General features: G+C 39.0%; 1 pseudogene; it reads left to right on the forward strand.

Annotated features, from left to right (window-relative positions):
• Nucleotides 1–4,325: 4,325 nt before the first annotated feature.
• LOC122657775 lies at nucleotides 4,326–25,597 on the forward strand (annotated as a pseudogene).
• Nucleotides 25,598–26,761: the final 1,164 nt, after the last annotated feature.

Here is a 26,761-nt window from a genome sequence, read left to right on the forward strand (position 1 = left end):
TGGAATATTCCTTCGTTATCTAGCTTATTACCTTCATCCCTGGTCTCTGGTATACTTAGTGTTCCGCTAACTAATGCTCCTTATCCTGACACTGGTTTTGTATGAATTTTAAGACTGGGCAACTCTCTACTAAAATGGCGGTAACATTCATCAAGAACTCAAGTATGGTTCCTATTACTAGGGGTACTGGATCTACTGGTAGTTGGTGGAAATTCATAAGCAACGACAACAACAACTGAGCCTTATCCCAACTAAATGGGGTTGGCTACATGGATCCTTGCCCTCCAATCAGCTCTATTCGAGGTCATACTTGATACAAGGCCTAGGCTATGCATGTCTTTTCTCACCACTTATCCTAAGGTCATATTAAGTCTGCACTTGGATCTTTTAGTTCCTTCAATCTGAATTAAATCACTCCTCCATATTGGAGCATCCAAAGGCCTCCGGTGAACATGGCCATGCCACCTCAAATGACTTTCTCATAGCTTACCATGTATCAGAGCTACTCCCATAACAGCTCTAATATGATCATTCTTACTTTATCCTTCCTAATTTTGCCACTCATCCATCTCAACATTCTCATCTCCGCTATATTGAGTTTCTCTATATGATGCTTCTTGTTGTAATATGGGTTCAAGGGTATAGTTGTCTTTACGGTTTATTTTGTGTTTACCTAGGGGCTTATTGTTTTTGTACTCATACATTATTATTATAAATAAAGGTGGGCTGTGTCTCATAGACACAAGTCACAATTCCCAAAGTCACCATGGTATCAAAGCAGAATCGACCTAGGGATCCCCAACCCTAATCAAATCTCTCTTCTCCTCTCCTCTTTCTCCTCCTTAATTTCTTCCCAGCGCCTCCATCACCTTGCCACTGCCGCCGCTACCATCTAACCACCACCGTCACCTTTCTACCGCCTCCCTCCCCTCTCGGTTTATCTCGGCGCCTCTTTCTTCCCTTTCTAGCGCCACCGAGAGGTAGGGTTACTGCCTCCAACCCTTCCACCACCCTCGGTGGTGCTTGTCTCCACCACCGAGGACTTGTTTGTTCCTTCCTTTTGGTTTCCAGCCTTCTTTCATGATTTGAAAGGCTGTTTTTCCCTTTGTGGATTTTTTGTTGGTGATTGGTTGATGTTCTAGCATCTCTTCTTCAGCTTTGTGGCTATGTTCTCCCGTGGGATATTTTTTGGTGACAATGGAAAACAATTCGCATCTTTCTTCTGCTACATCTGGAACTGAAGGGCAAGTTTATGTTTGTAATGCCCCACATTTCCATTTTGATATTTTATTATTGATTTGGAATATTTGTTAATATTTTATTGTCTTTGGAATTGTTTTATAATATTTTAATGTTATTTATTGTGTGTGACGATGCTTATTATAATTATCAACTTTAGATTATTTTGTTCACCCAAAAAAAGCTTTAGATTATTTTATTATTAATTATATGTGACGGAATATTTTACATTATATATATATATGTGTGTGTTTATAATAATTTAATTGGACTTAATTGACTTAAATAAGATTTATTTGAATTAATATATTTAAGTGAATAGTGAAGCATGAGGTGTCATGGTTAATGGTAATCATGATTAGTTAAAGGCTACTTATCATTAGTTAAGTTATGATGAATAGTAAAGCATGACATGTCATGATTAGTGGTAATCATGATTAGTTAAGGCTACTTGTCATTAATTAAGTTAGTGGAGTAACTTGGGTGGCAGCACCCTATTGGATCACATGTTTTGTTATGGTGCTGCCACCATGTGCTAGTGAGGAAGGTGACATGGAGGGCTCAGCCACCTAGCACATGCAAGGAGGAGCTGGCCTTGGCTGGGAACTTGAGGATAATGGGTCTTATCCTCAGCAATATAACATGAAGTTAGTGGGTTAGGAGGTGGGAGAACAAGGGTTAAGTGGTTTGTGTAGCAAGAGAAAGGGCAGCCACCTAGCAAGGTGTTTTAGGTGTCAACATAAAGGCTAAGAACTGGTTAACCTGAATTTGACCATAGTAACTCAGTTTGACAACTAATTGAAGATATAATATATTTGGGTGTTGGCATGTGTTTATTAGGATAAGTAATCAATATTCAAATATAGATATATAATGTTTATTGGGATTAAGCCATTAAGGTTTAGGAAACCTCAGCAAGGCAGAACCGATTCTGAAATCTGAAGAAGAAAGAAAAAGGGAAGGTGGAGCTGGAGCTCTGTCTTTGAAGAATAAGAAGGAATAGAATCAAATTGAAGTATAATGCTACTGGATTCAAGATTTTGAAGGAAGAAATTGAAAGAAAACAAAAGTTGAGTACAGAATTGTATTGAGGAACTGGGTCTCAAGATTTTAAGATTTGATCATTAGAGTGGAGGATTGGATGACGGGTGGTGATTAATAAAGAAGAGGTTGGGTTAGAGTACTGCTGGAACTTTGAATTAAGAAGGAATTTCAGAGGATTAGGAAGAGAAAGAAGAGGCTGATTTGGTAAGAATGTTGGTTCTTTTGTGGTGTTAGTTTAGAACTTAAATCAGATTTTGATTGATGTTAATTAAAAATAAAATGGGGATTGTTGTAGTGTGTTAAGATTGTTTTTGGATGGATAAATTTCAATTCGAGCCCAAGTGAAATCCCTGCTGAAACAGGGGAAACTAACTTGATCGGACCTGGGCTGAAACCCAGGAACCGGTCAACTGAATCCTGCAGGTCGACCAGGAGTTGACCAGCAGATCACTGTGAGTGTCGGTCGTATGTCTGAAGGCTTTGGTTGACTGGCAGACCATAAAGTGACTTTTAAAGGATTTTTGAGGGGGTTTTTCTTGGGGGTTCGTGTACAAAACCTAAATGACTGTAGGAACTTTATTAATTGTGACATGTTTCACTCTTTTTATAGGTGCTGGTTAACCATATTGATGTTCAGTTGTTGGAGGCTATACACACTTTGAATTTAGTTGAATCAAACATTAAAGGTGAGGGAAATCATATATGTAATGTCTAACTTGTATTTGTACAATAGAATGAAAATATGTACAAGTATGTGAGGAGATTATGTGTATTGAATGATGTATTGGTTTTTGTATGCATATGGTTTATGTGAGGGAACATATACGAAAATGTTATAGGTGATTGTTTAAGTGTGTTTTATGAACATGTATTATGATGTCATGATGATTTGATTTTGTATAGTATAATGTATTGAATAAGAAAGGTGAGTTGGTACATTGGCTATAAGAGACGAATAATGAAATTGTTCTTAATAGGATAAGAGGATTTGTTCGTTGTATATCTGAATGAAATGGAAAATGATTAAATGAATGCAGAGTATAGACATGTACAAATGAAATGAATATGTATATGAATGAAACCAGAAATGAATGAATGAATGCAAGGAATGAACATGAACAAGTAAAATGATAAGAATGTAATACGATATGTTTGTATGAAATGAAATGATTGTAGAACCCTTGTGACTGCCATCCCTTTCTAGTAAGGGAATAGAAACTAGATGAGGGAAGATGTAATACATAATGTTACACAGGTGATTTACTAGTGCATGGTCCTTCCCAGTACTTCAGTGACTGGAACAACGGAGTAGATCATGTATCTGGCGGAATCATCAATCATAGATATTTATATGGATAATTTACGTGCATAGTCATGTATCTAGGGGAATCATCGATCACATTCACATCATTTCTCCCCAATGCTTCAGTGATGGGATTAAGGAGTAGAACAGACGATTGTGGGAGGCCGGCAGAACCTCAGATTATTGTGCACAGTGGTAGCACACTAAGATGACCATACTTAGAACCCGCTTGATAACCTTCCTAGAAATTGTTTTTGGTGTTTTTCTGTTCTGAGAAATGGAAAATCATCCTAAAAACCGCTTGATAAACCTGTTTCGTTTTTAGTGTTTTTGAAAACATAAATTGAAATTTATGGGTCATGGAACAGGTTTGACGGAACATGTCCCACATGTTTTTACGTTTCTTGGCACAAGTTGGAAAAACTGTGCCCGATAATTCCAAGAAAGGGGTCCAAACTCCAAACCCTCCAAAGTCCAGAAGTGCTATACTTTCATCGTCCTCAAGCCATTGAAGAGAACCAGCAAGCTCTCTCATCGGAGAAACAGAAATCGTCTTCATCGCTGCGTGTTCACCATCCAGGTACCCTCCCTCCCATATCACTCGCTAATTCTCTCTATCTGTCTCTCTCTCTCTCTTTATCTCTCTGAGCTGGTCTGATCTTTTTCAACGGAAGACCATAGAAGGTTGCAAGTAATTTGGGCGAAATTTTAGGGTTATATACAGGGAGCAATCCAGAAGACAACAACAGTATCATGTCTTTTGCTGATGAGTATGATGGGTTTCAGAGGTTTAGTGATGGGAATGCTTGGCTGACACTGAACCATCAGACACTAAACCAAAACCAGAGCTTTCATGATGGAGAGTTCTCGATTGGGTTCCCCTTACAAACTGAGGAGTGTTTAAGTTTGATGGTCGAGAAGGAATGGCAGCATTTGCCCAAAGATGATTATTTGAAGAGGTTGCGGAGTGGGGAGTTGGATTTGGGGATTAGAAAAGGCTGTGGATTGGATTAGAAAGGTGGGTTAGAGGGTTTCTCTGAAACAGAGCTGCTGTCCTTTTTTTTTTTCTCGCTTTTATCTTCACTTTGTCTGATCGAATGGTGGATGCCTACAATCGGTTTTCAGAAATGGGTGCTTCGGTTTTTCCTCAGTTAGATTAGGTAGTAGAGATTTCTGTGAATGGGCTTTGGTCTTTCTTCTTTATGGCCTTTTCTTCTGTTTCGATTCTTTTCTTATTCATCTTTGCTTCTGGTTTTGATTTTGATATTTCACAGTGTATTTCAAGTGTTTCCTAAATTGGGTTTTGTGTGTTTTTGTTTAAATCTGCTGGTGTTCATGCATCTTATGAAATCGATCCGATGGGTTCTCTTCATGCTTGCTTTGTTGAACTGAGTTTGGGATCTAGTTCCACTAATCACCTTTCATTCTTAACTAAAGATTATTTTTGCTATGAAAATATTTATATGTAGTAAATATTTTTATCACAATTGGATTTTGGTGGTTCCTGTTTTCCGATTTACTGTTTTTAGAGCAAATTTGATTTGTCCTTTTCATTGATCACTAATGTTATTATTTTGGTCTTAAACAGGTTCATGCCTATTACAGCTTTGGACCTCTGAGTGCTTATCTATCAATAAAGTACTTGGATCGGTTCCTTTCAGCCTATGAACTTCCTGTAAGTTCAGTATTATTAACCTTTAATGTCGATTGTCTCTAATCTTTGTTATTTGTTGTAGAGAGGGAAATCTTGGATGATGCAGTTGTTGGCTGTGGCTTGTTTATCTTTGGCAGCCAAAATGGATGAGAAAGAAGTGCCTCTGCCCCTAGATTTACAGGTGAAGAACCATATTGAACTTTACATTGTATTATTTGGAGAACCATTATGCTTAACTGAGACATTACTGGAATTGTTTTTCTTTTGGAATTGATAGTTTTGGTGATATAGGTTTTTAATATGAGATCGGAGATTCCAAAAATGTCTCTTTCTAGAGCGGTTCAATTGATCTTAAGCATAATTAAAGGTTCCTGTCTCCCCACTTTCCATGTCCTCTCTCTGTTTGTTAAAATTTCTCAATAGAATATTAAAAGAAGTTAATTTTTAGGAAGGTCTGAGTGTCTGACTCACAGGTTTTGGTGGGAATTAAATGCAGGGATTGACTTCTTAGATTTTAGACCATTAGAGGTTGAATTTTTATAGAGTGCTGTCCCCTCACATGGGTGCGAAATGACGATTTAACCACGGAGCAGCAGTGGCTATATCTGTATACTCAGAAAACTACATTGATAAGGCTGTATCTTGTTTCTTACATGTTAAAAAGATAAAGTAGATGGTGGAGCACACTGGTTACTTTTCATCACATGTTCAAAACGAGTGTTTATTGCTTTTGCAAATTGCAATTATTTCCATTTTTAAGGTATCTGAACAATTTCATTAAGTGGGTCTTTAATGTTTGGTTTCGCAGGAGAGTGTTGAAGTGTCTTGAACTAATCCAAGATGTACCATTGATTAGTGGATCTTTTAAGGTTCCACGTGCTTCAGCTCCATTAGTTCCCCAGAGCCCAATAGGGATGCTGGATGCTGCTGCATGCTTGAGCTATAAAACAGATGAAACAGTTGGGTCATGTGCATAGTTGTCATGGCGACGCCATGGCGTCCTGGCGCTGGAGAGGGCTGCATGGCGACCACGCCATGGCGACCCTCTTTGATTTCTTCCTCCCGACTCTCTTTCCCTCTTCGATTTCTTCTTCCGTCTTCGATTTCTTCTTCCCTCTTCGATTTCTTCTTTCCCTCTTCAATTTCTTTTTCGATTTCTTCTTCCTGTCTTCTTTCCCTCTTCGATTTCTTTCGATTTCTTCTTTCCCTCTTCGATTTCTTCTTCGATTTCTGAATTTTCTTCTTAAAACTTGAGAAACAATAGAGAAAAAATAAAACATGGCTTGAGTATACATCTATTAACACATTAAAAATAGAGAAAATAAAAATAAAACATGGTCGACATGCTCGCCATGGCAACGCCATGGCGGGCGACATGTCGATATATCGACGTGACACCCCTCCACCGACTTGGATCGCCGTGACGCCGTGACAACTATGGTCATGTGCAAATGCTTCTCATACTACTCCAGATGCTAAGAGCAGGAAACTGAACAGACTAACTGAGGTGGAGCCATGAGGGTGGTGGGGCTCTCATTTCTCACCCAAATCAATTTAGTTTTGGTTTGGTTGAATGGGAGTTTTGGTGTGTGAAGTTGCTCCTTAAACTAAATAAAGAAAAAGCAAGGAGAAAACAGAGGAAAAGGGAAAAGGAAGGAAGGTTGAATAATCTTATAAGCTGAGGTGAGGGGAGTGGGATGGAATGTTTAGCCAATTCTCATGCCTGTGGCATGAAGGAAACAGTCACCAGCTATTAATGAAGAAAATTCTCAACAGTTTATCACGGAAGGAGTGTTTAAAATAAAAGGAAAAAGAAGGGGGGAGAGGTGAACAGTATAAGAACATATTTCCGGAAACAGATTTTATCAAACACCATTACTGTTCCAAATGTGTTCTGGAAACGTTTCCAGAACAGGTTTACCAAATGCTACAAAAGCTGTTTCTCAGCACAGAAACGGAAAAAACTGTTTCTTCTGTTTCTCAGCACAGAAACAATAGAAAGGTTATCAAGCAGGCTCTTAGCTTTGCTTCCAGAAATGATGTTTATAACTGTTAAGATTTATTGTAATTCTATAAGTATGATTTTTTATTTAGCATGATTCACCTCATTGGGCGTTTAGCTCATCCCAATTATGTTGATTTTTCAGATGACAAGGCTAGAGGGTACATATGTACACCACCTGATGTTGTGGGTTGTGAGTGCCTAGGATGCTCGAACCTTAAGGATAGGACTTGAGAGGCCTAACAGAACTCTTCACTTATACTTTTGTGTAGATGCTGATGTATAGGATGTTAAGAAGGAACAGAAACGTAATAACTTTTGAATACAGAATGTAGATATCTAGACACCAGTCCCTTTTTTTTTTTGACTTTATACATTCAATGAAACTCTCTTGTGTTTACTCTTTAATTAAGACTTCTGCTGTATATGTATGTTATAAGATAGTTGTGTTAATTGTACAGGTATGTTGGATGGTCATTTGACCACCGCCCGTAAGGGCAATGCCTTCTACTCTGACCGGGTTTGGGGACGTTTCAGTGTTTCCCATGACAGCTTCCCCACATTCCATGTGTGCTCCGTTCGTTTGGATAGGAGTAATTACTTGATGTGGTCTCGATCCTGCTATCTCTCCATTGACTCCCACGGGTATTTGGGTTATCTCACTGGTACGAAAGAGAAACCTACCATTGAAGGTGCTGAACAGGAGAAGTGAAATTCTGCTAACTCCCTGGTTATGTCATACCTTCTCAGTAGTATGCAACCCTAACTTGCTAGGGGTTATCTCTTGTTGGACACTGCTTTTGGAAGGCTGCTCAGGAAAATTATTCGCAGGTTGGGAACGATGCACGTCTATGAACTACGTAGAAACTTCATGAGAACAAGCAGAAGGAACTCAGCCTGTCACAACATTACTCTATGTTACGCAGTTTATGGTAGGAATTGGATTTCTATGATACGTTCCAGGCCTCTACCCCTGCCGATGTTATCAAGTTCAAGAAACGTGAAGATAAGTTTTGGGTGTATGACTTTCCTGCTGGAATTAACAGATACGGGCTCAAGTTCTTAGCAAGGATCCTTTCCCCACTTTGGAACAGGCGTACTCATTGATTCAACTAGAGGACAGCCGTCGAGCTGCAATGCTGCCTCACTCTCCCCAAGACCGATCAGCCCTCCTTTCTGGTCCTCCCATACAGCCCAAAAGTGGACCTGCTCGCTCTGGTGATCGTTCTGACCGTGACCCTGTCAAGTGTTAATATTGTGGGAAAGAAAGACGCACCAAGGAGTTTTGTTGGAAACTTCATGGTTGTTCAACTGCCTCTTCTAACAAAGGGCGTGGTCGTGAAAAACCTTCAACAAATCATATGAGGCTACTGTAGTTGATTCTCTACCTGGTGCTGCCCCTTCCTACTCTCAGGATGAGCTTACCAAGCTCCTTCGTCAGTTGGTAACCAAGTTGGACTCATCCGGTTTGCCAGCCCTGCTTCCGCTTCCATGTTGGTACCCTCGGACTCTGCTTCCCCAGGTATTTATTTTGCTGGTCATTGTGCATCAACTGCTTCCCGTCCCTGGATTATCGACTCCGGTGCCTCTAACCACATGACAAGTACTGCCAGTTTTTTCTTTAAATATTCTCCTTGTTCTGGTAAAGACAAGGTTCGCATTGCTGATGGCTCTCTTTCCTCTTGTCTCTGGGAAGGGGTCCATCGCATGTACTCCGACTCTTGACTTTAAATTCAGTTGTCTCACTTCCGATCTTAATTGTAAAGTGGCTTTTTTTCAATCTCACTGTCTTTTTCAGGATCTGGTAATGGGGGAAACGATTGGCTCTGGTGAGGCTCATGAGAGTCTTTATTTGCTCGATGAAGCTGCTTCATCTCCTAGTTGTGCTCATCAGACCTTTTCTGCTTCCGCTCCCATAGTTTCTCCTGATTTACTTTGGCAGAAATGTTTAGGTCTCTCTCCTGTGGGTACTTTGGTTAAAAGTAGTCCCAATTTATTTTCAAACTGTAACCCAACCAACGAAGATGCCTGCCTTGAATTCTCCAGTGATTAGCTCAGCTGGTAGTTTAGATGTCTCAACCAATGAAGATGGTGGACCACCTTTATTATGTTTCAAAACCAGTTCATCTTTGTGGGATTTGGTTATGGTGAGGCAGGAGATGAGGTCAAGACAGAGGCCTGGGGTCCCTTCAAGGGATTGAAGCAAATGGGAGAGACCAGTCAGTAGAGGCATGGACGGATTCTGATAAGCTATGTTCATTGATTCCAAAATCCAGGGATGTGGTGTGGCCATGGAAGAGTTTTTAGATACTTTTTGATGTTCAATTGGGTTGTACTAATTTTCAGAATTTTTCTCTTACATGTATCGAAGTTTGGATTGACTGTCAGGATGCGGTGGACTGGTAATGGACTCTCTTCTCTATTCTGTGGGACATTAGACAATTATCTAAAGATTGTGGTACTGTAAATTAATAAAGAAACATAAGAAAAAGATTTTTCTGCCTCACTCATTGGCTTCTAAAGCTTGAGCTAAGCATCTTAAACAAACTTTTATTCAACAGTACTCGTATTTCTGCTTTTTAGCTTTTTAAATATGTTTTTTTCTCATTAAAAAAATTCAAAAAATTTCTCTTGCATGTATTAACAATGATGTGCTTACTCGCTTCTTAGCCAGTAACAGTTCAAAATCTCGCGAAGATGGGATCTGTAGAGTAGGCAAGGACTGGGCCAAGGCTTTCAGATCTTTGACCGCCTGGGTATGAACAGAGGACCAGGGTGGTGCATCCTTTCTGAGGAGTCGGTGAAGATGATTTGTGAATCGGACCTGGTGTGGTAAGAACTCGGTCATGTAATTAATGATGCCTAGGAATTGCTGCAACTCTTGCCGTGTGAAGGGGCCATCTGAGAATTCAAGGAGGGAGCAACCAATATGTGGCTGGAGCTGGAATTGTCCTTTGGATATAGTAACACCGAGAAAGTCTATAGTGTTGACTGCAACTTCCATCTTTGTGGGTGAGAGCATTATACCATGGGCTATGGTGATGTCCACGAACTGCTGTAGTAGAAGAGCATGATCTTCTTCTATATCGGAGAAGAGGAGTATGTCGTCTATATAGATCAAAGCAAGTTCTTGGATGGGAGCATAAACCTGTAGCATAGCTTGTTGAAATAGGGAAGGAGCCACCTTGAGACCAAAGGGGAGAACTGTCCACTGGAAGTGTCCGCCGGGAATACAGAATCCGGTTTTGGACCTGTCATCTGGATGAATTCCTAGCTGCCAAAATCCTGCTTTGAGATCAAACTTGCTGAATATCTTCGCCTTGGAAAGTTGAAGTAGAAGAGCAGGCCTTGTAAGTAATGGGAAGTTGTCATCAGCCAGAAATGCATTGAGGGGCTGATAGTTGATTACAAGTCTCAGTTTGCCACGCTTCTGTTCAGCTCTCTTATTTACATAGAAGGCTTCACAAGCCCAAGGAGAAGATGTCTTCTCGATGAGGCCTTGAGCTTCTAGGAGGGCTACTTCTTGTCGTGCACTGGTGAGATGTTCAGGCTTCATACCAGAATGGCTGGCCTTGGTAGGATTTGCATCCTCATTCTTTTTGAACGGGAGACGGATGAAGAACCTCGGGTTCTGCCAGAGGGGATGATCACATTTGGTAAGAAAGTCTGCATGATTTTCAGCACTGCACCGGAGGAGCAATTGGTCCTTAATATCTGCAATAGGAGTGATTAGTAGCAAATTAGGAATAGTTGTCCAAGGGATGAAGTGCTTATTGTAGCTGAGACCATGTATACTCCATCTGAGGTGAGGTAACTGACAAAGGATGTCAAAACCAATAAGGGCATCTCGACCGGGAAGAGAGGATCCTAGAACTGTATGACACAAGGTAAGAGAGGAGAATAATTGGAAACGGATAGGGTTTTTGGAAATGAGGTTGACCGAAAAGGTTTGACCATCGGCTGCAGTGAAGAACTGTTTATGGGGTTTCCAATACTCAGAAGGAAGGACATGGGGAGCTAATATGGTTGTGGAACAACCTGTGTCAAAGTAGCCAATAACTTTGACAGGGCGGTCCCATGTGGTAGGAGAGATGGAGAGACTAGCCTGAGGAAGTGGGGTCTTGGTGCTAGCAAAAGCTGGTGACTTAGGAGGGTTAGGAGAGGACAAAGGAGAGGCCATCGGGTAGATGGGGTCAAATCCATCGGACTCGGAGTCGGGTGAGGAGGTATCCAAGTCTTTGTCTTCCCAATTTTCAAGGACAAACAGTAAGTCCGGGGAGAAGTCATCATCTACAGAGTAGAGGGATTCAACATCTGCATCTGGATCATCAATGATGGAAAAGGGGGCCAGCATATGCATTAATTTGGCCTGCTTGGCTTTGTCAGGACAATTGCGAGCAAAATGGCCGATTTTTTCACACGCATAGCATTTGGTAGAGGTCTTCTGCCGAAATTTCTTTCGTTTGAAGAACTTATAGGGCTGCTGCTGAGACCTATGTTGATGCTTACGTTTGAACCGATGAAATCTGTGATTACCATTTTTCTTGTGATTCTTCTCTGGACGCGAACTGGTCTTGGAGAAGTGGGACTTCTTCTTAGAGGGAGAAGAACAGTCTTTGTCTTTGCACTTGATCTTAAGATGGGATATGTCACAAGCATCTGTGAGCTTATGAGTGGTCTTTTCCCATTGCTTGAAGAATAGCTGCTGATCACATAATTTTTGCAAAGCACTAAGAATCTCTTGGTAGAGACGACCGATAGGAGCTTGATCAATTCGGAGGCCAAAATGTTGCAAAGATTTCACGGCCTCTTTTCCCAAAGGTTCTGGGAAAGAATTGAGGAACACTTGCTTCATATTTGGATCATCCAATCCTCCAAGGATGTAAAAACGGTCTAACATCCGTGTATAGTGCTTAGCAAGATCAGCCTTCTGAAAGGAGCAACACTTCATTTGGAAATACTCCTCTCGGGCCTTGATTCTATTGTTCTCAATGGGTCCAATCATCTCATTGTACAATTGTACGATGAAGACATCAATAGGAATCTGAGTCCATTGGAGTTGGCGATAACCACCAAGGGCCATGAACCATTCTCTGAGGGTTCCATGGGTACGGGCCAAGAACTTGGTAATGACAGTGCCGTCAGTGGCTCCAGCAACTAACATTTCTGCAGTAAGCCAGGCATGAAATTCCGAAATCCGCTCAGGCCATTTATGAAATGGGAGACCATCAAAGGTGAATAGCTGTTTAGGGTCCTGGTTGGCAAAAGGACTAGCATTAGGTGCCTGAGGGGGAATATGAGGAGGAACAGGGGCGGCTCTGGGTTGTCGCTGCTGCTGTGGTGCAGTATCAACTTCACTGTCGCTGCTATAGACAATAGGTTCAGTTGGAGCCTGAGAGGCATCTGGCGCCGGGGAATGGGTTTGGTAGGCAGGTAAAGGACTCTGGGAACTGAGAGAGTCGGAGTCCGAGAAGGAGGTAACAGAGGAAACTTTGGCCATGGACAAAACAGGTATGGATCTAGGTTGAGTCAGGGTCAGCTGAGTGAGGAAAGTACTAAGGGTATTGGTGTTTTCCGGGTGAGGAATAACGGGAAAGGCTGAATCAGGGGTATCAGGTTTTGTTCTGGGAGGAACCCAGGGAACAAAACTAGAGGATCCTGTCTGCTGATCAGGTAAAGGTTGGAAAGTAGGTTGAACCATGGGTTTTTGCAGGGAAATAGGAGTGGGTTGAAAAACAGGTTGTGAAGAGACAGGGTAAGATGTATGGGATCGCTTCGGTTTTGAAGATTTGGCTTTGAGGGTAGCTAAATGTCTCTGTTGGTCCTGTAACTCCTTGAACATAGCCGTTGGGAAGCTATGTGGGGCTGACTGCTCATGGTACATAGGGGTTGAGAAAGAGTCAGGGAAGAAAGTAGGGCTTGACGGAAAAGGTTGAGTCTGAGCCATTCTGAGCTGTTCTTCCAACAGTTTCTTTTCCTTTTCTCGACCAGAGATTAGAAAGGAGGCATATGAGGAATCTTTCACCGTCATAGCTAGTCGAGACAAAATATCATACGAAACATAAAAATGTCAAATATCGAGATATTGGTTGAGATTTCGACTGAGATTTTCGTGAGTTTCGAAAATCTTGCGAGATATCGGCTTTTAAGTGAAATGCACTTTATAAAAAAGCCAGAACTCGATCTCTTATTCGAAATTTCGAACTCTCTCGATCGAGTTAGAGCTCTTTGTTTTGGAGGAGAACAACATCAAGAGAGCAGTGGTTTCTTCATTTTTTTTGGCCAAATCTTTCACCATTTCTACTGATATTCACTACAAAGAAGACTTGGGTGCTGCCTACTTCCATTTTAGGTAAATTTACCATTCACAAAACCTTTTTTGGGAAAAATATGAGTAATACTTATTGTATGGGTGTGAATTATATATATGTTACAATCGGAGGCCGATCTACGACCTCACGGTATCGAAATATTTTTTCTATTTCTAATTTTTTTTTTCTGGTAAAAAAATGATTTTCTACAACAAAAATCAGAAAAAAATAAGGTTAATATATATTGGATGGAGCTCAATTATATATATGTTAAACACTGGAGGCCGATCTACAACCTCATGGTGTCGAATTTATTTTTCAACAAGTAAATGATTTTTTTAATTTCGAAAATTATGAAATATTTAAAATATTCAAAAAAATAAGAAAAAATATTCTGTTTTGATTAGAAAAATAAGGGAAGTTTATGGTACAGAAATTGAAGCACATATGAGGCTTCAAATGCTGTACCATACTTGTTTTTTGAGTATTAGGCCCAATATTTAATTGAATAAATATGGAGAAATAAGAAAAAATATTCTATTTTAATTAGAAAAATAAGGGATGTTTATGCCTTTATGGTACAGCAATTGAAGCATGTTAGAATGCTTGTCGTGGGTTCCAAACAGGATCTCGTGATTCATGAGATTCCTTAAGCCCCATTATGACGTCCTTTTTTGTCTGTTTACTTCTTCCCTATACCTATGTATTATATCCTTTTGGCTCTTCTATGCAATACACAGAATTCTTACAGCTGCAACTCTCTTCCCTTCTTTTCTCCTTCTCTTCCTCTTCTCTTCTCTGATTTTCACAGGTAACATGGTATCAGAGCCTCATTCCTAGGTCTGGTACAAATCTGCGCAAGTCCTTCTCCTCTTTTTCTTTTGTTTTCTTTCCTTTTCTCTTCTACGATATCTGGTTAACACCACCAGAGGCTCACGATCTTAGAAGGGGGTGATTTTTCACCCCTGTGATTATTTTTTGGGTGTTGGTTGATTGCTGTTTGGGTGTCTAGGATGTAAATCTGCTATTTCATAATTAAAAGCAGATTTTGATATATTCGAGGTGATGTTTGTAGTTGGTTGAGTGGCGATTGAGTGCCATATTGCTGCACTGATGCTTTTGAGAGGCTTGATTGATGTTTGAGCAGCAGTTCTTGAAGCCGTGGGTGATGCTTGTGGATTTGGTTGATGGCAGTACCTATTGGAGCAGTAGTTCTTGAAGCCGTGGGTGATGTTTGTTGATTTGATTGGTGGGAATACTTATTGAAGTCGTGTTTGGTGTTTGATTGATTCGATTGGTGGCGGCAGCATCTATTGAAGTTGTGTTAGTGTTTGTTGATTCCTGAAATTTTATTGTGAAAAGACAACATGGGTGATGAATATAAAAGTAGTGCAGTGGTTACTGAAGTGGTGTCCTCTTCTTCCAATCGAATCACAGAGAAGAAACTTGAAGGTATTACAAATTTTCAGCAATGGAGGAAAATTGTGAAGCTTGTTTTGACTGGGTGAAATCAGCAGCTGCACTTGACAGGACCCAAACCAGCGGATGATTCAACTTGGAAGACTATCGATGCCAGAATTCTTGGACAGATGTTGAATTCGATGGAGAATCATGTTGTGGATTTGGTTACTCATATTGACACTGAAAGATTTATGGGACACCAATCAGGGTCAGCCAATCAGTTCATCCAAACAGTAATATAACCGTAATATCATAGAGAAGAGGTTGAATAAGGCAAAAGGACCGAATAGAAGAATATTGTAGTGAATACCTTCAAGTATCCTTCCAATAAATGATATAACAACCATCCTAGCATTCTCACCAGGAACAATTTCGCACTGCAATTTCTTCACAGAACAATGCTAAAATCTAAATTCAATTCAATTTCTTAATTTTGCCCCCCCCCCCTCCAAAAAAAAAAAAAACTTGCAAGCAGCCCCTTTTATAGTGTGGCCGGAGACTTCTAGATATTCTACTAGACTTCTACATTTCCAAGTACTTAACATGGGGACTCTTTCCAAGATATTTAATGAATCTTCCAAGGTCTTTGACAACTGACAATGAAACTGATCTATTGACGACTTCCCTAAGAACCATTTGATATCCCAAGCACATCTTTAGAGGACTAGATACAACTGAGTAATCATTCATATATGGGCTGTCAAAATAGGCTCATTACAATACAAAACATAAAAATACTAAGCTCATGGCCCATTTAACCAATTAGGCTACTTATTTAACTTATTAGACTAGGATTTGGACTTAATTCTGCATGAATACTTGCGCTGGAACCTCTCTTGATCTACATCAATGGAACCACTGAATGGGTGCATCGGGACATAAATGGGACGGTAAATGATTGAATTGGAAGCTGAAATTTGACACGTGGCCAATCCAGACCATTCCCAAGATATTCAACAGCCAGACATGTCATAGACTCACATCAGCGTTCCATATGGCACAATTAGATAAGCCACCCAGACAACCTGTGACCTTTTGAAACACACTGAAAAAAAGAGGAAAAATGGAAAAGAAAATAATATTATGCAATAGAACGAAGAGAGTATAGAAAGCAGAACTGCATATTATCATTTGTCAATTGGGTTTTCTTGTGCAGATGTTTCCAACCTTGAAATAAAATTGGTTCAAAAAATTGAGTATGGGGTAGTCATATATGACTCCAGTATACAAACACAAATTAGGTCTTTATTACGAAAGGGGAAGCTTACACTTCACAGAGGGATCACATAAAACAAAGAAGAGGCTTTAGGGATTACCTAGAGACAAAGTGATGCAATCTGGGGTTCCGAAACCCGGCTCAGATTGATTATGGGCCCATTGAATCAACAATACTCCATGTTTTTAAGGGGTAATTTGGTAGTTAAATAGGGAATGGACAAGGGAGGCAAGGGTAGACTTGGATGCATACTGATAATTATGTGAAAGAGGGGATGACGTTAGGTTCAACTGTGAATCATACAACAACAAACTCAGCCTTATCCCAACTTAACTGTCTTCAACCTTGAATCATAATAGGGAATAAACCAGGAGCGGTAACCCTTATCTCTACTGCAGGAAGTTCCTTACAATAAACCCAACAGTCAATCAATCCTCTAAATCTAAAGGGGAAAAAAAAAAAACTATGAACAGGTTCGTAGCCTTCATCTGTACTGAAATCCAAGCCATATTTTACTTCATCAAGCAAATATGAACCCAGAATAATTCTCAAGTTGCTGGTTGTGACCGTGGCAGGTCCCTGCTGGGTTTCAACAAATATCTCTTGGCTGGAAGGGTTTCAACAGCTAGTAATCTTGGACTAAGGTCGCCCAGGTTGGAGATTCTCCCACCCAAACCTGTAGCAAGAAAGGAGAGATTTAGTGATTGATGCAACTACAAGAAATGTTACAATACCGTTAAAACAGGGTATACAGATAGTGATGCAGATCCATACCCAAAAAAAAAAAAAATAGTGATACAGGTGCACTGCCTTGGATTGACCCAATCCCATTTGGGTATCCATGTGATGGTGAACCGGGTCCAACTGGGTCTTTGGGTTCAATAGGATTTTATTTATTTATTTATTTATTAGGATTCTTAACTTTTTCTTTTTAAATACAAACTTGTAACTGTTGATCTAGACAGATTTCATTAATGAAATTTTGAATGAGTTTTTATGGTGCCATATTGGTAAGCTAGCAATGGTCGTGTGACCACCTCTCTTTCTTTCTTTCTTTTTCGTCTCCTCCTTCCCTATTGACAATACTCTGTTTTAGACCGTCTATTAGTCCTTCACGTTGTGGGATTGATATCTCTCAGGTCTTCTCTTTTCCACCTATCTTTCCAAGTATCGATTCTACCCCCTTGGGCAACCTTAGCCCTGGTTTCTCACATCGTAAATCAAACCCTGCTGGCTTATATCAAACTGAAACCAATTATGAATCTGCAATTATTGCCTGGAGAGATTTCAGAGCTTTAATACTTGATCGAAGCTTGATGTTTTTAAAAAATACCACCTTGGTTTAATAGGGCCTGAGATTGTGACTCTACCTTTGAAATTTTAGGCCAAATAGAGGCCTGTCAAGGAAGTTCTCTCAATCCGAATTCTTCTTCCTCCCACTGGATTTGTTTGTGACCTAAGGTTGAAGACAACCTTCCAACGTAAGTGATTTAATTTCCTTTCCTTCTTCTTTCCGGTATTGCCCCTCTTTCCTTCCATTATTCTCCTTTGTTCTTATATTTCCTTTAGTTCCAAGTCTGCCCTCATTCAATAAATCTAATACCTCCTAGCCCATTACTCTATTTGGTTATCCAGTTGCCCCTTAAACATTCTTGTTTATTACAAAATTGCCATTCCCTTCTATTGTTTGAGCTATGGGTTAATTAGATGGGTCCACAAGCAATCCAATTAGGGTTTATGAACCTCGAATCTGCATTTGATAGGGTTTAAGAGACTCATAAGGTGAAAAAGAATGAAGTAAGCTAGAAGAACAATGAATAGATCATCTGAAACGGGAGGAACGATAGAGAAAGAGGATTGGGGATGATGAGAAAAAAAGAGAGGGGGGGGGTGGAACTCGGTCAATCGCAGGCTTCAATCCAGACAAACTCAATATCCATTCATCAAATCTGAACTGCCGTTGATACAACCTTGTATTTTCAAAAAGGAAATAAAAGTCTCGTTATGTGATTAATTAACTGAAATAAAATCATAAATCAAACTCAAATTAAAAATTGAATACAAATAAAAGTAGCCTATCTCACACTAAATAAAACTCCAGTTTAAAATAATGGGAGAAAGAACGTTAACCGGTGCTGTGTGGTGGGTGTGTACCTTCACCTAGACACTGCCCGGTGCAAAAGGACTGGCGGATCCCCCTGGAAAGGTGGAAAAGTCTAGGGTAAGGTTGTGTTGTGTCTGGGCACAGATCCACACCCACACATGGCACTGATTAACGTTCTTTTTCTCTAAGATAATTAACAATTATAAAGAATCCCAAAAAATAAAAATTAATAAAATCCTAAAATATTCTACTAGAATAAAACCCAAATGGGATCAGGTTCTCGCTTGGGTTCCCCGAGGGGTTTGGGCTGATCCATAGATCCACTATTGGATCACAAAGAAGTGGCATTAAGAAAATACATTGTAGTAAAGGCAAATTGTTGCTCACTAGTGCATGAGAGAAGAGTAGTTTTACGGATTGGTGTAAATGTTGAGCCTCCGAGGTGGTCTTTATTATGTTGACTCCGGATGTTTAATTTCATTCTTTATTTGTATTGGCAAGGGTGCCCTTGGTTCTCTCTAATTTTGAGTATTTATTTTTTCAGGTACAAACGTGTGTGCAATCAATACTTGGTATGCGGCTATCGGACTATGGAATGGAAACCAGATAGCTATTTATTTATTATTTTTCCCCGTGGGGGAAGAGGGGGAAATGGGGTGGTGGTCTCCAATATCCATATTTACCGTTTACTTGTAATCTACACCGTACTTTTTTGTTTCCTTCTCAGAATATACGACAAGTGGTGTTAAATTAGTAGAATATCATTGTATCAGGAAATCTTGAACGCTGGCATTAGAATCAATATATCAAAGTTGCATCCTGTATTGTTCAAGTTTTTATTTTTAATGAAAATATATAAATTAATATTAATTAAAGAGATGGCAAATTAGTACAATGTTCAAAGACATAAGAATCATTCGAACGATTGGCATATTTAACAAAAGATCAGAACTAGGTTAGTAGACTATAGTGTGTCAATGGCTGAAAAGAGACATCATTACCCCGATCCAGAATTTACAAAAAATAAGTAATAACTTCAAAAGGCTAAGGAGAATGGGATGGAGTTGCTTGTTGGAACATCAAACTTCTTTCAGCTTTAAACCTCTCAGTGACGCACAGTCAAAACCGTTGATGATTCCAATCAACTCTAGTTCCAATTCATGATTAGTTTTAGTCAAACCTGCAGTCAACAAAATGAATTTGCTATCTAACAAAATGCCAAAAGCCCATCCAGAACATCTTATATCTCTGGAATCAAACCTTGCGCATAACAAAACAAGATAGTCTAGAATAGGTAAATCAAGCCTAGTTGTATCAGTTATAGACTCGGTAGTAGGCAAAAGTGTATCCAAATTAGGGTTAACATTGTGATCCAACATCCATTGTTGTATCTTTCTCAACACAAGATAAGGATTAGGCATAACAGAATTAAAAACACAATTGTTTCTAATATCCCAAATAAAATAGCATGTAATAATAAAAGTAGAAAAAAACCAAATGAGAGAAGCTTATCAAGCTTGAGACTTAGGAGGATAGAAATGTAGAAATGTCTCAATAAGGGGAATGATATGAATTTTGTCCTCAGACCCAAAGGACCAGTTGCCTAGATATGTTTAACCCAATCACAAGAGAAGAAAAAATGCCAAAGAGTCTCAAAACAAGTGTCATAAAGAGCACAAGTGGGATCGATCTTAGTCCATTTCGATACAAAATCTTTAACTGAAAGCCTTGCATTTAATACACGCCAGAAAACATTTTAAACTTAGGATGAAGATTTAGTTTCCAAAAAAAATTCCACCAAGTGGTAGAACAAAAATCATTAATAGAGGTGCAAAAAAGAAAATTAGCCGCTTTTTTTTAGCTAAAACGACCATTCTGAGAAAGAGTGCACCACCAGGAGTCACAAGAGTCAGAACAAGGAATATCAAGGATGTTTGGCAGATACGCATTAGTAGCATTCCTAATTAAGATTATCTGCCATCAACTGTCCACTGCATTATTTTTCAAGATTATTGGATGTGGATTGGATCATTTCTCAAGAGACTAAGAGAAGAATTTTATTATGGCAAAATGTAGCTAATTTTAAGTCTTTGTGGAGTTATTACAGGCCTTTTACCATCTTTGGTTGTCTGGGAGCTTTGGCGTGAAAGGAACAATGCAAGCCTATCTGCCAAACATGAAAAAATTAGTGGACAGCTGACAATAGATAATTGGACTCCCATAATCCATTTCTTCATTCCATTCCCTCCCCCTCCACAAAAAAAAAAAAAAAAAAAAAAAGAGGTAATAAGACTATTGTAGAGTTTTATAGAAAACTCTCCTCAAGGTTATGATATCCAATAGGTCCACAAAAAAACTGACTAGCCATTACCGTCAAAGTCTGAGTTGAAAAATATCTTATATGAAATTTTTTGTTTTAAGAGAGAAATCAAAACTGATGAAGTATTGAAGTTTCCTCTCCGGGATGTATGGAAGAGATCCCAAAGAATGTTAACAATGTCAGTAGTAAGGGTATGAATTCAGTTTGGTCTCTCACTTGCTGAATCTGCAGAACAGATGGAAATGGCTGGAACCTTATAGGGTTGAATCCATGTCTTCCCTCAGTACTCCTTGTTAATCTAACTGTGCCCAGATAATCAATAATACAAGACTCAATATCATACTCAGTGAAATCACCTACAATGCTGACCTGAAGAATAATTTAGAAACAGTGTAAGGCAACGAGAAAGATTGAATGGTGATGATATCCAACATGAGTTCAAAGAAGACTTGAATTGCAGAATTTCACGAACCTCCATGTTATCACGAACAAACTGATTCATTACTGCATCTTTAATGGACTGCAACATCAAGTTTTGTAATGAATGTAGTGTGGGCTCAACAAACCGCTCATCTCCATCCAACATTGCTAACATGAGCTTGTGAGCAGTTGACCGTTGTAAACTTTTCGGAATGGACCGATAATATAACAAATATAGTTGTCTTGCTCTACCAAATGCATCTTCCAGCCAGACACTATGCTGCAATTCAGCATTGAAAAGATGAGCAGTAGATGGAATGATGCATAAATGGGACTATTGAAATGACCTAAAGTCACATAAACAATGTAGCAAAATGCTGCCTCATCACTTGTCTACAACAACAACTCAGTCTTGTTTGTAAAAAATAAAACAGAGGTCGGACCATTTTGTCCAGAAGGAGTGTTAAGACTATATTACTTTTACACCTACATTGTATCACAAGGGTATACTTGTCATACCCTTGCTTTGTAGTCTTAGTCATGGTACCTTTCTCTAACGGCAGTCTTGTAAATCTTTGGTGATCCTTATTATAAATAAACCTATTCTGCTACTGATTGGAGATGAAGTCCATTCTCTCCAATTGGTAGCTCTCTCTCTCTCTCTCTCTCTTCTTTCTTCTTCTTCTTCTTCTTCTCTCTTTGTTTATGCATCATTGTTGTTGGTTGTTTTAGGTCTAAATCTATCACATGGTATCAGAGCATTAAACAATTAACTACTTCAATACATCCTCTTGTTTTGAGAGTCCTATTACAGTTTTCTCCTTTTTACCCTTTTTTTACTTGTGTATGAAACCCTAGTTGATTAAACACGCAAAACCAGGGTTTCCTATGGTGATGATCCATGTACTGACTTGCGCATGAAGTATTACAGCCCCCTACACTTTGCGCATGAAGGTTTTCCTAGTTCTACACCCTGTGGTTGGAGGTCTCCTATTTTGTCTGCAACCTTTTTGTTGCATCTTCCTATCCGACAAGCATGAGAAGTTTGAGGGTTCAGTTCCATCAACTAGGCTCTATCATTGGTCCAAATTAGATGTTGATCAGATAAGTATTTCATCTGTTCTTGACAGTCACTAAATTCTTTTTTTTTTTTTTTTTTTTTTTTGAAGTTTCTATTTCTGATCTATTGCTAAAGCCATTCATCCAACCATTGGATTGGTCTAAGCTTTTGGGCTTAAGGTTTACTATACCTGCCCTCTAATCGACCTTGATTTTGTCTAGATCTGAAGTTCGGATTGGCTGTAATTGATTTTTTCTTATTGCTGGTTTCTTGTACTGCTTGTAGTTTTAGCTTGTTGCTCTGTTTGGTCACTTTGGCTCTTTTTGTGACCTCTACAAATAAATATTAGTGGTTCTACAATATTGTTGCTAATCTGAAGTAAGAAGTTGCTGCCGATATCTTACGTCCTCTACTGTTATTGAGTATATTGTTTGCAGTTTGCTTCTGGAAGTGTTACTTTCTCCCTGCGATTGGCCTTGTGACCTTCATACTTGTTACTTGTTAACTCGATTGTTGTTTCAGTTGTTATATATATTTAGTGGGTGATTCAAAGTTTTTTGTTGACTCAGTTAGTGTCCAAATCACTACCATTAAACATAATGGTGCACCCAACTACCTTCTCTAGGCTCAAGCCGAAAAGGTGTAACAATGCAAAAAGGGAAATTAAATACTTAATGTCAAAACCTCCCCTTGGCGACGCCTTGATAACTATGCTTCAGTTTGGTACCCTATTATGTAAGCCGGGAATGCATGGCATTTATTCTCCAGCTTGAGGGGGAGTGTTAGAGTTTATATGTTGTAAGTCTCCTTTAGGAACTAGTTTGTTAACTAGTTCTCTTATATTGTAATTTTCTGTTTTTACCTTTTAGCTCTCTAGGGAGGTGTATGTAATTTCTTCTATCTCATTAGTGAAGTAATATAGGTGTGGTGGAGACAGTACTCCAACACACAACATTGCACCATCTTCTCTTCTTCTTTTTCTCCTTCTTCAACAACCTTCTATTTCCATATTTCTCACTGTTTCCCTACATTTCTCAACTTTCAACTCACTGATGATTTTAAACGTCTTGATCCGGATTTATAAGAGTGCTACATGTCATTCACCCATTTGTTGGAGACGAATGATTTAAACCTGGGGAGGGCCGATGTAGAATTGAAGACCTATCGCAGGAAGGCCAAGAAATTTTCTGCCTAGCATGGCCCAACCTATTCTAAGGCTTGGGTCCACTTTTATTTCGTGTTTTAAGTGTTTCTTTTATGTTTGGGTCAGTTCCGGTTGAACTAGTGGTTTGTTTTGAGTCAGTTGAAGTTAGATATTTCTTTTATTGTTTTAAGTCTTTTAGGTTTGGGTCCATAATCCACATCCTTTTAAAGGTAAATTGGATTTTTAAAAGGAATTTAGATTTGTAATTGGAGTCAGCTAGGAGTTTCCCAATCCAACTCGAGTCTTTTAAGTTTGGGTCCACAACCACATCCTTTAAAGGTCAATTAGACTTTTAAAAGGAATTTTGATTAGTAATTGGAGTCGGCTAGGGGTTTCCCAACCCAATCCTAACTCTCCTTTATGGACTATCAATAAAAGAAAGCAAGGGAAACTTCTGCCAACAATTTCGTTTTCAGAAAACTGCTGTTCTTTTCTTCCTTGCGTAGAGAACTTCCTTGTGAGAAACAAGGTGCGACTGGTGTGTGTGATCCAGCAAACACCCTGTGTTGGGAAGCCCGGGTGCATTTCTCTCTGTTTAGCCCTTCTTTAAGGTACTGATCTGCTGTTTATTTATGCAATTCTGTTCATCATGGATCTCTGTGATACTGCAGTCCTAGCACCACTAGGATTGTTGATTTGGAGGAGTGTTTCATACCTGATTCAGATTCAGTTTTTCAGAAATCCTCAACCAATATTGCTCTCTTTCATATTCTGTTTTCAGATCTAAATTCTGTTCACTGTTGGTTAGAGTCTTGCTTTGAGTAGGATTGGTTCTTTGACTTTGAATTGCTGAAATCGATAATTGTTTTCTGTTGTTCTGTTTCTTTTGATTTTGGTAACATCATTTCAGATTTTAATTGGGTTTAAGATTCTGTAGCTGGATTGTCAATCTGAACTTTAGTTTGACAGATCTACTCATCCCCTAGTATCCCTAAGAATACTTGATAAATTCAGATCCACCCATTGGGTCAATCTGAAATTTTCAGCAAAGATTTCCTCCCTTAAGAAGAGAACTCGACCTGGTTTTCAGGTTCAGCTGATTGTCTAATTTTCTGATGTGAGTTTTCTCATACATTTGGATTTTTGTCTGTGTTCGATTCTGTCAAGTACTGTTTTAACCCTTCCAATCAGTATTGCATTATAGGTAACTTGTATTCTTCATTCTTAAATTAAACGTTTTTCTGTTGCTTGCTTCATCATAGTACAAAGCATAACTTTTTAGATCTATTAACACTTACATGAAGAAGCTAGATTAATTGGAAATATTATGATAAATGACTCAACTAGGGAAAAAATCTGTATAAAATATAACAAGCAAATGCCATGTAGTGTCATAACTAAGTAGACAAAAATGAACTTCAGAAACCATATGCACCATAAGCCACTAAGCCCAATCATTTTAGTTCCACGAAGTATACCTTGTAGTTTACAGGTATCCCATTTGAAAGGCAACGTTGTGTGATGCCTGTTTCATTGTCATGCGCTAACAGGATATTTCCATCTTGAGTTAAAGGAATAAAGGATGGTCTCTGTTGCAGCCTTTATTCCTGTAGCTGCGATGACAATATTAATTCTTTTGGAACCCCTAGCTGTACAAACAAACCAACCAGATATAGAAATTTAGTTCCATGATTCGTACTCGCAAGGTTGGAAATCACATGATACGGCAATCTCATCATCATTTGCCTGTGTAGATCTAAATAACATCAAAAAAAAATATAGGGAAAAAGAACGCTGCCTGGTCACGTGGAGCCTGAGGCCAGACACAAGACCGTGCAAAATTACCACCCCATCCCTAGTGAATAAAAATTTCATCCATGTTCATGCCCCTGTGTGCGCTCAAATAGTGCAGGGGCCACACGACCTGGCAGCGATCTCTTACCCAAAAAGATAATAATCTGAATTGAATTTTAGTTTTTTTTGTATGACAATTGAATCGACCAGTAAGGAGTATGGATAGAAAGAAAACCTCTGGTTCAGCATCTATAGGCTCCTCCAAACCTGCTTTTATAGCAGCAGCAATTTCAGATGGAGAAATTCTAAACTCAGTTTCACCGACTTCATCAACATGCACATTTTTAGAAACACATGCAACGATTGCTGCTAGAGGGGGTGTATTAGGTTTTTCAAAGTTAGATATTGCACCAGTAGAATTTACCTTACAATCACCAAATATGTGAGATTAAAGCACATAGAAGTATGCTATAACTTTCACCGGAAAAACAGAATCCAAGATAATAAAAATAGAAAATTTGTTTTGGACTACAAACTACTGAATTCCAATATATTGGTTTAAGTTCGGATATGTCTCAGTGAGATCCACAAGGTTTTATATTTAACAGTCAATTACTACAAGGAGCATTGTGAAAAATTTCTGGAACCAAATAAAGAAGAAATGTGAAGAAGAAATATCATCTATTCATTAAACCCACCCAAAAAGAGAGAGAGACCATGATAACGGAGTTTGAATTCAAGAACCATAATTAAGATAAAAAATATAAAACTAGCATGACATTGTGCTTCTTCAGAAATTACCAACACTCGTTGCTTAAGCTAACATAGTTGGAGGCAAGCGGATGTTAGTATTCTTTCTTACATGGTAAGACAAAATGTGTCAAATAATCCTAAGGAGGAAAGAGTCTTTTATTGTGTTGCAAGAACAATACACAACTTTCTCCATAGCCATACAGTTTCTTCTCCTTATGGCCAGAACCAAACCATGCTGCACTACTGGTTGGGTAAGTCAAGAAACAGTAGCCATCATATATTTGAAACATTAATGCCATACTATTAAAGGTCTAAAACTCGAGCTCTGTTATAGTGGAATTTCAACATTTTGGAGAGAAAACAATGAAAGCTACCCAAGTACAATCCATGCAAAAGCTCAAATATTGGCTAACACAATACTAAAAATTTAGAAGTGGTAGGAAATCCATCAAGAAGATAACTTTAACAAGCAATCCTCTGCATAAAAAATGCCTAAAAATGCATTTTAACTAAGACTTGTATTAAAAGTACCACAAAAAACATCAATATTCTTGTGAGTATCATTCAAATACTGTCATCAATAATGCAACAATTAATTTAAACAAGTAGATCCTCACCAAACCCAGGGATAGGAAATTACTTCTTCAAGTGTAACTTTTTCAGCGACAGCAACCAAACTTCCATGTCCCTGTCTTTGATCCATAACCGTATGGCCTAGTGCCTCACTCTCCATGATGAAATCCAAATTTTCCACAGATGGCACATTATCTATAGTTGCAGCTAACTGTTCACTATCTTTTAACAGGGCATCCATGTAGCGGGGTAATTCACCTTTTGTGACTCCAAACTCTTTAAGCCTTCGAACCTGCACCAAATGGAATGTCAGCAACAGGAAAGACTGAACAATTATTAGTGAAATGCTACCCTCCCTTCTGA

The sequence above is a fragment of the Telopea speciosissima genome, chromosome 4 (assembly GCF_018873765.1).
Source record: "Telopea speciosissima isolate NSW1024214 ecotype Mountain lineage chromosome 4, Tspe_v1, whole genome shotgun sequence".
NCBI classification, from domain to species: Eukaryota; Viridiplantae; Streptophyta; class Magnoliopsida; order Proteales; family Proteaceae; genus Telopea; species Telopea speciosissima.